Here is a 14,312-nt window from a genome sequence, read left to right as displayed (position 1 = left end):
ATTTTTGTGTAACACCATTTACATGTTACCAACACTCTGTAAAAAAAGGCACGTCCTAATTGTATCTAAAAAAAATTAATAATTGTTAATGTTGTTGCCACCACTAGTGCAAAATGAAGAAAAAAGATACTCTTTATTTAGTGCGGCTTTTGCGCTACCCGCTTTCGTAAAACATGCAGTGGCATTTTTGAAATTATTTTGATTTACGAATGCGGCTATTTGTATAGCCGCATTCGTAAATCAAAGAGTTTTGATTTACGAATGCGGCTATTTATATAGCCGCACTTGTAAATCAAAGCGCTTGATTTACGAATGCGGCTATTTGTATAGCCGCATTCGTAAATCCTTTTTTACCCTCAATTTTGAAGCGCGCCACCCACAATTTCATACTTTCTTTCTCGTCTTTGCCTTCGTTTCGCGTTTGCTCTCTGAGTTCGTCTCCTTCTGCTGCATCTGCATTCCATTTGTGTCAATGTAAGTTTCTTGAGCTCTCTTTCTTCTTCTTCATCTTCACAAATATATGCATAGATGTTTTCATTTTTCTTATATATGTTTTTTCCCTTGCATTGGTGGTCTCGAAGCACGGTTTCGTCGGCTGACATTCGTTTTTCTTACATTGTTTGGTTTCTTACATTGCTCAGTATTCTTTCATTGTCTTCGTGGGTTCTTGTGGATTTTTTGGTTTGCTTCGTCGCTGCTTCCCTATCTGTCGCCGCTGTTGTTGGCGCTCCCGTGACTCTTCATCAACGTTGCCTTCACACAATATTGACGATGTTTTAAAATTTTTAATTTTTTTTTAATAATTTGGCATATACAAGTGCGGCTAAAACAAATAGCCGCAGTTGTAAATGGTATTTATAAATGCGGCTATTTAGCCGCATTTGTATTTCTTGATTTACAAATGCGTGTTGATCAAATGCGGCTATAAAGCCGCATTTATAAATTCGAAATAGCCGCACTTGTTTTATGTTTCTGCACCAGTGCACACTGTTTCAATGCTCATTGGTGCTCTCGGTTTTAAATTTTCTGCACCTAATTCCCTTGGTTATTTAGCCTGAAACCTTTACCATATCTTGTTTCATATATTACCAATCTCCAGTTAAAATTTTTGCTTCAAATTCTCTGTACAACAATTGCCATAAATTTTACAATACAATCTGCCAGTTTTGAACCCAATTTCTCCTTTGCTGGCAAACTATTTGCGTTTTTCCAAATTTGATTGATTTGTTTCTCCATATATAGATATCTATTTGAACCTCAAATTTGTGATATTTGTTTCTAATTAATCTCAGTATATACCATAAAAAATTGAGGTTCAAATTCACTGTCTCGAAATTACCATAATCCATACAACTTTCGTGGTTAGTACTAAACCTAGTTTTATTCTTGGGTCAGCTTTGTTCCATTTATTTCCCTGTGCTTACTGCACTATTTGATCTCAAATTTGTGCCATTTGTGATTCATTAAGTATAGTTTTTCCCAAAAAAAATTCGGACTTATCTGTTTTGCAAATCATTTTGTATAAATTTTGGAACGGTCACTGTCAGTTCCTCTAGATGTTGGTATTTTGTAATCTGCTCTAGCACTTTTCTTAGGTCCTTTTGCTTGTGCTTCCTTTTAATGGTTGCCTTATTTTTTTTTATTGTCTCTTCTTGGACCTTTATTCTGATTTGACACATTTTCTTCCTATTGAGTTTAGCTTCTCTAATTTTTTGCTTTTTCTTGCTTTATTTCTTGGTTTCCTTGTTTTGGTATTTTGGTGGTGTTTGAAGGGTGCTTCAAGAACTGTCTCCTGATGATTCTCCTTGGCTATCTAGACTTCCTTATCAAGAAGAGAAATAGGGATTCCAGAGAAATTTTTAGTATACTTTAGTTCAAAGGAGAGGAGTCTAGTACAAATCTAGAAAATCATACGCAAGACATAAAGATATCTTATAAAAAGTTTATTAATATTGAGCATAACGGAAAGGAGTCTAGTACTAGTATTATTTATATTATTTCCACTAACTTTTTCCTGCATTCCAATATTTTGATTCAAAATGCTAATCAACTTACTACTTGCTATAGAGAAAATAATTTTCATCATACTTGTCAAAATTTTCATAGGTTTTCTCTTATGGATAGTTATCAATTTATACCTTTCTTTATTCAAATGTTGAAATACAACATAAATACCCCCTTTTCATCTTATAAACATCTTTTGCTTCAAAATGATGGGGATTTAGTTGTGCGTCAACAAGTGAAAGTCAAAACTTCTTTAGGACATTATGCTACAAATGTTTTCAGTCCCATTATTCCTATCGCAGCTTGTGAGTTTTTATTAGAAAATCATAGAACTTTTTCCAGTCCAATTTTTTACCAGGGTTGTTTTCATAAACTTATTTTCACTAACAAAGGAAATAGCTTTGTGACTAGTTTTACTTTTGAAGATCCTTTGTCTAAAGCTAAACCAAAGTTATGAAAACTTACTTGTACCCTAGCACGAAGAACAAAAGTTTAAGCAAATTCAAGAGGTACAAACTCAAAATAAATAAAGAAACAATACTCCTTGGATCTTTTTTGTCAACCTATCTGGTAGAGGGTACCTTGACCTTGACCCAAGGTCCTTTTTTCCATTTTTCTTCTTTCTTTCGTTGTCAATATTTCTTTCACGCTATTGTTTACTTACTTTTCTAGGATAAAGTTTGACCTTAGGAAAAAAAATAATTTTTTTCTCCATTCTCTTTTTTCATACATGGTTGAGAGGATACTAAGACACTAAAAATGCAACTTGGTCAAGAAAACCCTAAGCTTCAATCACAAACTAAATCATATACCCATCTTACCTTGACACAAACAATATTTTGCATATTTGTGTCACTTGATCGAGGTAATTCTACTTTTTATTATAGTCCTTCTTCTTATACATTGTTTTCTCCATTTCCTGTAATGTTCCATTTACCAATTTTAGGTAATAAGAACCATCATAAAGGTACCATACAAAATAATTTGTTTGTTTTAAGTTTCTACATCCATCAACTTCTATTCTTCTACATTTTCCTTATGTTTACTATATTTTTCAAGTGGATTCATGAGCCAGGTGGAACATAGCTCATGTCTTATCTACACATAAGGTGGAACCATCAACCAAATCTGAGGACAAAGCCTTTTGAAGGCAGGGAGCCTAATGGAGGACCTTCCAAGCCACCATACACAAGAATAAAGACAATAGAATTGTTTGTATAAATAGTAGAATACTCATGTATAGGACCTATAATTTCATTTACTTTTAAAAGTATTTTATAGATAAATCAAAGACACTCTAGAAACCCTCACTTGTCATGCAAACAAGAGTCTATAGAGCTTATTAAGAGGACATACACACCCCTCCTTAAACCACTAAACCTCACCATGGTTAAGCTTGCTTAACCAGAGTTATGGTAGCTTAAGGAGCAAGCTACCTTCACCCTTTTCATCTATAAATACCCCAAATAAACCTCATTTACTCAGATTTGACATATATTGAATGAATTATTTTGAATTAAGAAACTCATTCTCTCCCAAATCTCTATCTGCTAGTAAGCTTAAAAGGCCTAGTGAACCTTGGAAGGTTGGCCACACCTACTTCCCCTTCATTGCATTCACCATTACCGAAACTTCACCTCTTCAAAACCATTCATTCTACTCCTTCTCCGAAAGCCTCATGCTGCCTCATTCCATTCTAATCAATAATTAAGAACTTGGATTGCATTGCACTAGAAAAACAAACAATAGAAATGTCTTATTTGAAAGAAATGTTTTATGAATTTATGATTTCTCAAGAGAGGGATAGAGAAATATCTAGGAGTCGGTATGAGGATCATAAATATAGAGAGGCCTTATATAGAAAATAAACATATTATACCTCCTTCCTTCCAAAATTCTACTAAGCCTTAAGTATACCTCCCTTCTTTTTGTGGGCATAAAAATGTTGAGGTATATTTAGAATGGGAGGCTAAGGTTCATCAATTTTTGGAAAAACATAAAGTAGATGGATTTACAAGATTTTCCATGGTTACTCAATGTTTTCAAGATCATGTCATCTCTTGGTGGAAACAAAAGCAATATGATGGTATGATTTGTCACAAATAAGAGATTTTAAATTGGACTGAATTGAAAGCATGTATGAGAAGAAAAAACTTTCTGCCCTCTTAAGTGGGAAACAAAGAATCTTATCAACAACTCTATCTCCACATGAAAAGGTCTTTCATCATCACCAATAATATATCTCCCTACCCTAGTTCTTCATACCCTAGGAATGATTACAAGAATGAGGGTTACCCTTTCAAACCACAATCTAGGAAGAGACCTTATAAAAAGGTATCTTTTGTTGACTTTATTGTTTCTACACCTAGTTTTCAAGATCTACAAAAATTTATTACAATAAGTCATAAATTTATTGAGGGAGAAAAATAATATGTTAAAAGAAAAAAAAGAGTTTGAAGAAAAATTGCAAGATCTTATTAGAAAGAAAGAAGAAAAATAATAAAGAGAAATAGAGGAAAATGGTCACATATTCTATTCTTATACTCTAACTCTTCAGTGTCCCCTAAACTCTTTTGATCATGATAACGAAAAACATAGTTTTAAAAAAATTTCCCATCATCAATCTTTTGGTGGATTGTGCTGACATTTTTGAACAAGGTGTCTAAAAGATCTCAACAAGCCGGATTTGAGGACAAATCCCTTTCAAAGGGGAGGGCATGATGGAGGATCACCCTTGATAAACGATTGTTTTTTTTTACACAAGGTCTCGAGATGATAAAAGTACAATGAAAAATAGTATAGTCGTTTTGGAAACGGAATGATAGAGGACCATCCTTGCTAAAAGCCACCTTTTCTATCAACTAAGAGTAGATGATCAACTTGGAGACTACAATTAAAATATCTGCCTTAGTTTTGTATAAATTTTTGTAAATAATAGAATAGTACTTTTGGGCCTTGTATTCTGGGCCAAGATAGTGTGGGATTTTTGGCCTTGAGAGACCAACAAGAAGGAAACCACATGGCACCACTCCAAGCCCTGCAAGAAGGGGTCATGTGCTCTACTTTGAAGATTGTCTCTTTCTGCTTCACCACTCATAAGGCGCCACATGAAATGCCTTTTCAATTTTTCTGTGTGTCGCTTGTCTTGTTCTTAATGGACAATTTTCTAAACCTTGGATTGCCACGTGGCAACTCATCATTGGAGAGGGCTAGGTGCCATATGCCATGTTATGAATTGAGAGTTCATGTAGAACATGGACAGTAATTTCTAGAAGCTTCCTTAGTAAATTCTATACTTGAATGATATATGAATATGTGTGTCTGAATTTCTCAGCACATTTCTTCAAGCCTCTTTTCTTTGATGCTCTCTTACATTTTAGAAACTAAAGGATGTTGGCCTAATTATGACTATTTTACAACAAGCGTACCGTGTTAGAAGTAATAAATTGTCCCTAAGGACGGATATTGAACCCACAAGGAACAATTAAATTCTCAAGTATAATATTCATTAAATATAAGACAATATGTACAAGTTTGTTAGAAAGGTTGTTTGTATTGTGAATTTGCAAGAAATGAATATTATAGATAAATATCACCTCAATACATAAGAGTGTGACCAGATTACTCCCAAAAGGAAAAATCAGCAACTCATATTGACCATTACAAGTATGGAAAACAAGAAAAGAAGATCCAGAATGTTTCTCCTTGACAGTTCCTCTAGGGTTTTCTATCTATCTCTATTCTCCCAATGATTTCTAGGGTTATACCTCACGCCTTCTATTTAACCTAATTGGGTTTAGGCTAAGTGACATCTTGCTTAAGCGAGTTTGATGAGAAAAAGTCCAACTTCACTACAGTGAACTCGCTCAGGCAAGCTTTGGGTGAGTTTTCAATGTCCCAATTTTTTCTTTTCATCTTGTACATTCTTATTTAGCCCTTTTATCTCCATTTTTCCCTTAAAATTATGAAATTAAAACAAATTTGGAAATGAATCACTCACTTTCATCTTATAATAAAAAATATGTAAAAAAGTTCAAATTCCTAAATTAGGGGTTGAATTATATATTTTATTAATTAAAAACCACGTGTCTATCTTTATATATGAAATACTAATGAATTATGACAGTTATCAACTCCTCCCAACCTAAAATCTTGTTTGTCTTCAAGCAAAGTAAATGAATATAAATAAATCATAATTAAGTTCAAATATCAAAAAAACTTTATTTACTAAACAACATTTTAAATTAGAAACTTATGGTGCTTCCAACTTCAAACATAGCAAGATATAGATACAATTAACTTTCAGGATAACACTAAAACAATGAAATGAGAATTCATCAAGGATTTCTTCTCATATTCTCACAGGTAAGTGTTTTTCTTTATTTCCACTGAATTCTTACAAATCATAGTTGCTTTTCATTTTATCATCATATCACAATCATATTAGAAACATGAATCTTAAGCTCTTTTATAGGGTTATAATGAGACTAAGCTTCCAAAAAATATTGGTTTTTCATATAACAAAATGCACACTTAAAAGAAGAAGAACATACCTACAATCCTATTACAGTACATATGTGTTATCTAATCACCATTTTCTTTGACTTCAAAACTTTTCTCGTTTTCTTTTTACTTATTCATGATTTCATGATGAACTTTTTCTTTTATTATTTTTTTTAATCAAAGATAATAAAAATAGACTATTCCTATTTCCAACCAACTGAATTATTTAAACAATTATAAAAAACCATTCCCTTTTCTATATAGAGTTTTTATCTATGTTCTCCTTCATTAAACATGGCAATAGGTAGAGAAATATATCAGGTAAGGTTTAGGGTGCAACAATAAAAGAAAAAATATATATTCTTAGCTTAAAAAAGGCTATCACAAAGATATAATCAATTAAAAATAAAGGTTGGCTATTTAGCCCTGGGTTTCAAATTAATACAAATGCCTTAACCATAATTAAGCAACCACAATTGTCAATTCATTAGTGAAACTCTCAAACTGTTTAAGATTCACATACACTTGGTTTAATTAATCTAATTCCTTATTATTTGTCATTTCATTTCCAACTAATCATCCTGTTAAATTTTCATGTATCACAATCTCAACAACATTTGAATATGGATTCAACACATTTTCTCTTCCAACCCATGTAATTCATTGCACTGTTCTAATCTTTAAACACAAAGTTTGATTAATACTTTTTTTCACAATTCAAATTAATATTCTAGTTCTTATAATATTATTTAAGAAAAAAAATAAAACTAGAAAAACAACTCAACAATTTAATTAAAACTAAAAATAACTAAACAATAAAAAATATAAGCAAATTAAACAACTAAAAAATATAAGCAATTTAAAAAAACTAAAAGGAAATAACTAGAAAGATAAAACCTTTTTTTTTTCTTTATGCTCAATTATCACTTCTTAATAAGTCATCCAGTTCGATGTTAAACTCTTCATCTGCAGTTGTAGATGGTCCTGCTTCATCTGCTAAACCTTCCCCCCAACAAAATAATACGTGTTCCCTGCCCATGCAACATAAGCTCCAAATTGATCTGGAGGCATACATGGATTGAGTTTCTCTGCACAACAATTCTATTTTTTGAAAAATTAACATGTATTTTATCAATTAGTATCAAAGCGAAAGAAATAAAATAAAAAATTAAACAATAATAATAAAGAAATAAAATTTTATCCTGAGTTGCATCCTAGAAAACACTTGTTTAACGTCATATAGCTTGAAGCTTGTTTCAGTCAAGGTGGATGACCCCTTTTTGCAACAATTTCTTGGTTACAACTTTAGTTCTTCTAGAGAATGGACTTTCAAGTTCAATAGTTCCATCAGTCCTGATTTTTTTGACAACCCTTAAACTTAACCCTTTAGTCTTCAACCATTTAGGTTGGAATTTTAGCTTACCCCTTCTAAACTTGAAAGGTTGACCAGGTTTAAATTCATCATGCACTATAATTTAATTTTATTGAACCTTATCTTCCTCTTTTATATATGATGTAGATGAATCTTTAGTAGTGAGTTGGTTTTCCACAAATTCTTATTCAAGCTCTTTCTTTGTTTTAACTGCTTGTGAAGTACAATGATGTATAACTTTCTCTAAGCTATTTGAAAGGTCCAACTGCTCTTTAGTTTCAGAAATGACTTACTTTGTTACATCTGTTTTTAAGAAATCTTTCCCTGTATTAGAATGTTTCAAACCATAAAAAATATTGAAAGTTACCTCGTCATCATGATCTCTTAAGCTTTCCTTCATCAACTCACTTTAGCAGTTTTCATGAACGGTCTGCCAAGTATTAAGGGAACCTTCTTTTATGTCCATCATAACAAAATCCATAGAAAATATTAATTTTTCCACCTTAACAAGAACATCTTCAACCACACCATACGAATACTTGATTGATCTATCAGTTAATTGTAGTGTCATCCTAGTGGGTTTAACCTCCAAATCACCTATCCTTTTCAGCATAGATAGAGGCATTAAATTGATACTTTCCCCCAAATCCAATAAAACCTCGTCCATAGATAAGGAACCTATTGTTACTGGAATATTAAAACTTCCTGGATCCTTGGATTTTAAGGGCAACAATTTCTGAAAAATTTCTCAATGACAATGCTTATGAGTTATATTTACCTAACGCATATTTAGGTAGTCATTCTTTCAATGTTAGTGATCTAACTCCTTTCTATGCAGGTGTTGCAAATTCGTGGATGAATTCTCTCCCACCCGAAGAGCATGATGAGGACCTGAGAAAGAGCACACTCACTAACCAAACCCGACCTTCCAGGAGGATGACTTGGAGCATGACTCAAGATACAGGGCTAGGTCAGGATCCACTTCTAGTCAATGCTTCATCAGCACCTAGTCTTCCCCAGAGCATCATGAGGAGTACAACCCAGGCCATGGGGGCTGAGCACCAGCTAGTGTCCTTATTTTTAATCTCAATAGAATAGGTTTCTTTTAGCATAATAGGGGGTGTGCTTATCATTTTTAGCTTGTGTTTAGCCTTTTAGGGTAGAAAGTTGACCTAACTTCTAGAAGATTGAGCCTAGGGTGCGACCTTGACCATATCTTGTGTTTTACTTGTTGCCTTTGGAAGTGAACCTTCACACTTACTTAACCTCTTGGTTAAGTTCGTGTCCATTGGGGATCTTCCCTAGGTCTCACCCTATAATTGCTAAAATTCCAAATCATAAACAAAGTGTCACCCTTAAAATGGACAAATCTAAAATCAACTCACATCACAAGGAGAAAGTTACACAAGACGCTCAAAAAAATAATGTCTACCCCCACAGATTGTCTCCTGGTGGATATGATAGGTTGAAGCGAATTATGATTTTTGAGGCCTCTTCCTCAGTTCCCAATGACGAGTCAAGTTTGAGTTTGATAACTCCACCTCTTCGCCACAAAAAGTGGAGTAGAGCTCGCAAAAAATTATCGGGAGATTACACATCTGAAGAAACGCGGATCATAGTTGAGCGGATTGTAAGTAACTCATGACATAAATTATTTTGATATTTTAATGAAAGTTGATTTTCAGGTTGAAATTTGCATTAAAATGTTTGTTTTTGTAGGATGATTTGGTAGAGCAAAGCTCTCAATGAACATTCGCTACAAAGGACGTGAAGACATATTAGCGGTTGCCATTGATCGTCTAGAGCATTTAGGATGTGTTCGCGGTACTATATGAGGCATAGGCATTAGGCAATTCTTTGGTACTCCAGCTCGACATGTTACTTTATCACAACTTAGTGAGGCCGACAAGAAACTTCTCAAAGATGACTTTAAGAAGGATGTGTTCATGGTACTGGATGAATTTTTGTTGGAAATATCGATGGGAGTTTCCATTCAACCTCCTACTGCCCCTTCACCTCTAGAGGTTTCCCCTCTTCTTGCCAGAACAAAGGGAAGTTCTCATACTATTGAAGAATCAGGGAATGGTGGTGTTGATATCTTTGTTGGTTGCGAATTGTGCGTTGATGATCCTCCCCAACATTTGGTGGCCTTAGGAAAATTTTATTCCAATTATAATTTTTGGTTTATATTTGTTTATTCTCGTATATTTATGTGGTCTTAGGTAAAATTTATCACCATCGAACGATTAAGGATTATATGATACGAGTGGTGGTTATTAATGTTCAAGATTCTTCTGCTCGAGTTCCTATGCCCACTGAAAAGGTTCAAATAGTAGGACATGCCCCAGGGATTTTTATCATTTGGCCAACTAGATTGGCAAAGCCGATTCTAGTAACGATTATTTTTATCCTTTTTAATATCTGCACACGAGTTATATTTATATACTAATTTTATTTAAATTTAGGATGAGTCTAAAAATTCAAAAGTTGTAAACCCTCCAAAACCACAAATATCTTTTCTCCAACGACTTGGTGCAGTGGTAGTGATGAGGACCTAAAAGAGGGTGCGCCCACTGACCAAGCCCAGCGTTCCAGGAGCATGACTCAAGACACAGGGCTAGGTCAAGATTTACCTCTAGCCAATGCTTTAGCATCTAGTCTTCCCCAGAGAATCACAAGGAGTAGAGCACAGGCCTTGGGAGCTGAGCATCAACTAGTGTCTTTATTTTTAATCTCAGTAGAATAGGTTTCCTTTAGCATAATAGGGGGTGTGCTTATCACTTTAGCTTGAGCATAGCCTTTTAGGGTAGGAATTTGACCTATTTTCTAGAAAAATAGGACTTAGGGTGCGACATTAACTTAGTCCATGCCTAAGGCCGCCCCTTTTTAGTGTTTCCCATCCTACCCTTGCTTTTCGTTTACCAAGGCACCATCTCCTATAAATAGGGTACCTTACTCCTTGTATTTTCATGTTGAAATTTGACATAGAAGAAAAACTTTGCACAAATTTTGTGAGGCTTGGTTCTCTAGCTTTAGGTCATATCTTAAGTGAGTTGAGAGCTCTTAAGTGGCAGCCTTGCTACACTCATCTTAGAGAAACCATACTCCAAGTGGCGTGTCCATTCTCAACTCACACCATAAGAATTCTTTCTTTCATCCTTTCTACCATTTCCATACGCCACTTTCATTTTGTTCATTTCTGTTTCCATCATGTTATTGTGTTTCCTTTCATGCCTTTTAATTTTCGCACTATGCATCATTGTCACCTTATAATGTGATTTTCCTTTTTACCTTTGGAAGTGAACCTTCACACTTACTTAACCACTTGGTTAAGTTCGTGTCCAGTGGGGATCTTCCCTAGGTCTTACCATATATTTGTTAAAATCCAAACCATAAGTAAAGTGTCACCTTTAAAATGGAACCATTAAAATCAACTCACATCATGTAGTGACAATTGGAAAGCAAATTGTCCAATCAGATATGTCTCCTGATGTTGTAGGTAGAACCAGTAGCGTCCCTTTTTTATATATCATTTGGATATTTGTGAGATTTTTATTGGTAGTTATCAACTATCTATATCGGTTCTACAACTTTGGTTGTTGTAAGTATACTTTCATTAACCTTTAAATAGTTTAATATATTCATATTTTACTTTAACATTATTTTTTTAATGTTTAAGGTATTTCCATCACCTCTGCATCAAGAAGAAGAATGTTTATATTTATGGATTTCTTGACCTAGTTGCCATTCAGAGTATAAGAAATAAAGCGAGTGAAGTGAAAACATACTTAATAGAGACATTTCAAAATGCAGGCAAAGAAGTGTATTTAGCACCTTACTTACACTAGTAAATATATATTTTTAAATTACAGTTAATTAATTTAGAATTTATTTATTATTAATATTATTATAACTCATAGGGGTCATTGGCAGTTGTTGATCATTATTCCTCATCATTTTCTCGTGGTTATCTTTGTTAGAACATATGACTTTAGACAAGAGGGGGGGGGGGGGTGAATTGTTTATAAGATATTTTCGAAAACTTTTGAAGGTTTAATGAAACTCGGTGAAGAAATCCAGAAGAGGAACCAAGTTAGCCAAGAACACAAACTATTTTAAAGAGAAATACAAAAAAACAATCGGTTGTTACTTCGAATCAATCGGTTGTTTATACCAGTCAAAACTTAAACAATTTAAAAACAGAATTTAAAAGAGATCAGAGAAAGAGAAATGCACAAAAGCAATTTATACTAGTTCACTCTTACAACAAGAGCTACATCCAGTTCCCAGAAACCACTGGGTAATCCACTAAGCAATTAAACCAGATTACAAACACCACACACCAAAGTAGTGACCTTGAACCCCTCAAGAAACACACTACCTTTGGCAAACAACACCAAGAGTATTGATCTTGAACACCTCAAGAACACACAACACTCCTTGGCAATACAACAATAGAAATACAAAAGATTAAGAAAAGGATTACCCATGTTCAAAATACAACTCAAAAGAATGCAATTGCAATTCTATTCCACTCTCACTTGAAAATCCAAAGCTTGATGTGAATCTTGAAAACTTAGAGATCAAATATGTCAAAGTGAAATTCTCAAAATTGTTTCTTACTCTTCAGAAACATATAACAAACTATTTATATTTTCCAAGGATTGGTTAAAACATTTAATGAAGGGGCGTATTCAATTAGAAACCATTTAAGACAAATTCACCATTCAAAATAGAAATTTGTTAGGATTTTCAAAGAAACAATCGGTTGAAAACACGAAACAACCGATTGATTTGGTTTGACAGTTAAGTCAACCAAGTCAAACAGCTTTCAACCTTTTCCAAAAACCTCTAAGAGCAAAACAACCGGTTGATTCGAAAAAACAACAGGTTGTTTTTCACTTAGTTGGAAAAACATCTAATTTTAAAAAAAAAAAAAGGTTTCAATTCACATCAGTTTTAGATTCAACAAAAGAGTGAATCACACTTTAATCTACCCAGATCCCACCCAAACATAACTGCAACACCAGCCTTTCATCAAACACCTTGGATTTGGATTCTTCAAAGCTCTTAATCACTCTTGTTAAAAATTTTGTGTTCATTGCATAAGAAAACTTACACTTTGGCCATCAAACATTTACTAGACGCGTAATTTTTTTATTGTATTATATTTCCTACCTTAATGATTAATATGAATTAACGAATGTCTACCTTTTTATAGGACTTTGGAGGCTCATTCGAGATTGCAAGGCTTTCCACATGTAGCTAGGAAGAAGATACAAGTAATTGCACCTAATGTAACTTATTTGTCCCACCACTATTTAATTATGATATAAAATATCTTATATTGGTGTTTTAATTTGTAGTGTTCACATCAATCAGAAAGCTATGAGTGTGAATATTATGTAATGAAGCAATGCACACAATCATGTCTGTAAACATTACTAAAACACACAGAGAGGTAATAAAAAATTTACGCAAATACCTGAATTATTTAATTGTGAATTTCACTTTTTAATGATTATGTCAATTTTGTTGTAGTTATTCAACGATCCATCTCCATTAAAGGATAAAGATATAGAAGACATTAGAATGCATTGGGCTTCATTCTTTTTTATTGTTTCTAATAAGATGTAAATTTCGTTAATTTATTGATCAATGAATGAGTTTGTCTGTAAATTGTATGCAATTGTCTGGATAACATTATATGCAGTTGATTGTTATTAATGAATAGATTAAAATTGATAAATGATTAAGTTTATGTGAAAATTGTATGCAATTGTCAGGATAACATTAATATGGTGATTGTTGTTAATGAATGGAAAAAATTGGATCAATGAATGGGTTTGTCCGGAAATTGTATGTAATTGACTGGATAACATTGATATACAAGTGATTGTTATAAATGAATGAAGTAAAATTGATCAATGAATGGGTTTGTCCGGAAATTGTATGCAATTGTTTGGATAACATTGATATGTAGGTGATTGTTATTAATGAATGCGGAAAATTATATCAGTGAATGGGTTTGTCTGTAAGTTGTATGCAATTCTTTGGATAACATTGATATGCAAGTGATTGTTATTAATGAATGGAATAAAATTCATCAATGAATGGGTTTTTTTCGAAAATAATATGCAATTGTCTGGATAACATTGATATGCAGGTAAGTGTTATTAATGAGTGGAGAAAATTTGAACAATAAATGTTTTTGTCTGTAAATTATATGCAATTGACTACATTGATATGTAGATGATTGTTATTAATGGATGAAAGAAAATTAATCGATGAATGAGTTTGTTTGGATAACGTTGATATGCAAGTGATTATGATTAATGAATGGGGAAAATGTGATAAATGAATGGGTTTTTTTGTAAATTGTATGCAATTGTATAAATAACATTGATATATAGGTGATTGTTATTAATGAATG

General features: G+C 33.1%; 1 pseudogene; it reads left to right on the top strand.

Moving 5' to 3' along the window:
• Nucleotides 1-9,624: 9,624 nt before the first annotated feature.
• LOC150023267 (uncharacterized) lies at nt 9,625-13,516 on the top strand (annotated as a pseudogene).
• The last annotated feature ends 796 nt before the right edge of the window (nt 13,517-14,312 follow it).

This window comes from Phaseolus vulgaris, chromosome 11, assembly GCF_051622355.1.
Source record: "Phaseolus vulgaris cultivar YP4 chromosome 11, ASM5162235v1, whole genome shotgun sequence".
Taxonomy (NCBI): domain Eukaryota; kingdom Viridiplantae; phylum Streptophyta; class Magnoliopsida; order Fabales; family Fabaceae; genus Phaseolus; species Phaseolus vulgaris.
The sequence above is the reverse complement of the archived record's forward strand: the minus strand, read 5'-3'. Positions and strand labels throughout refer to the sequence as shown.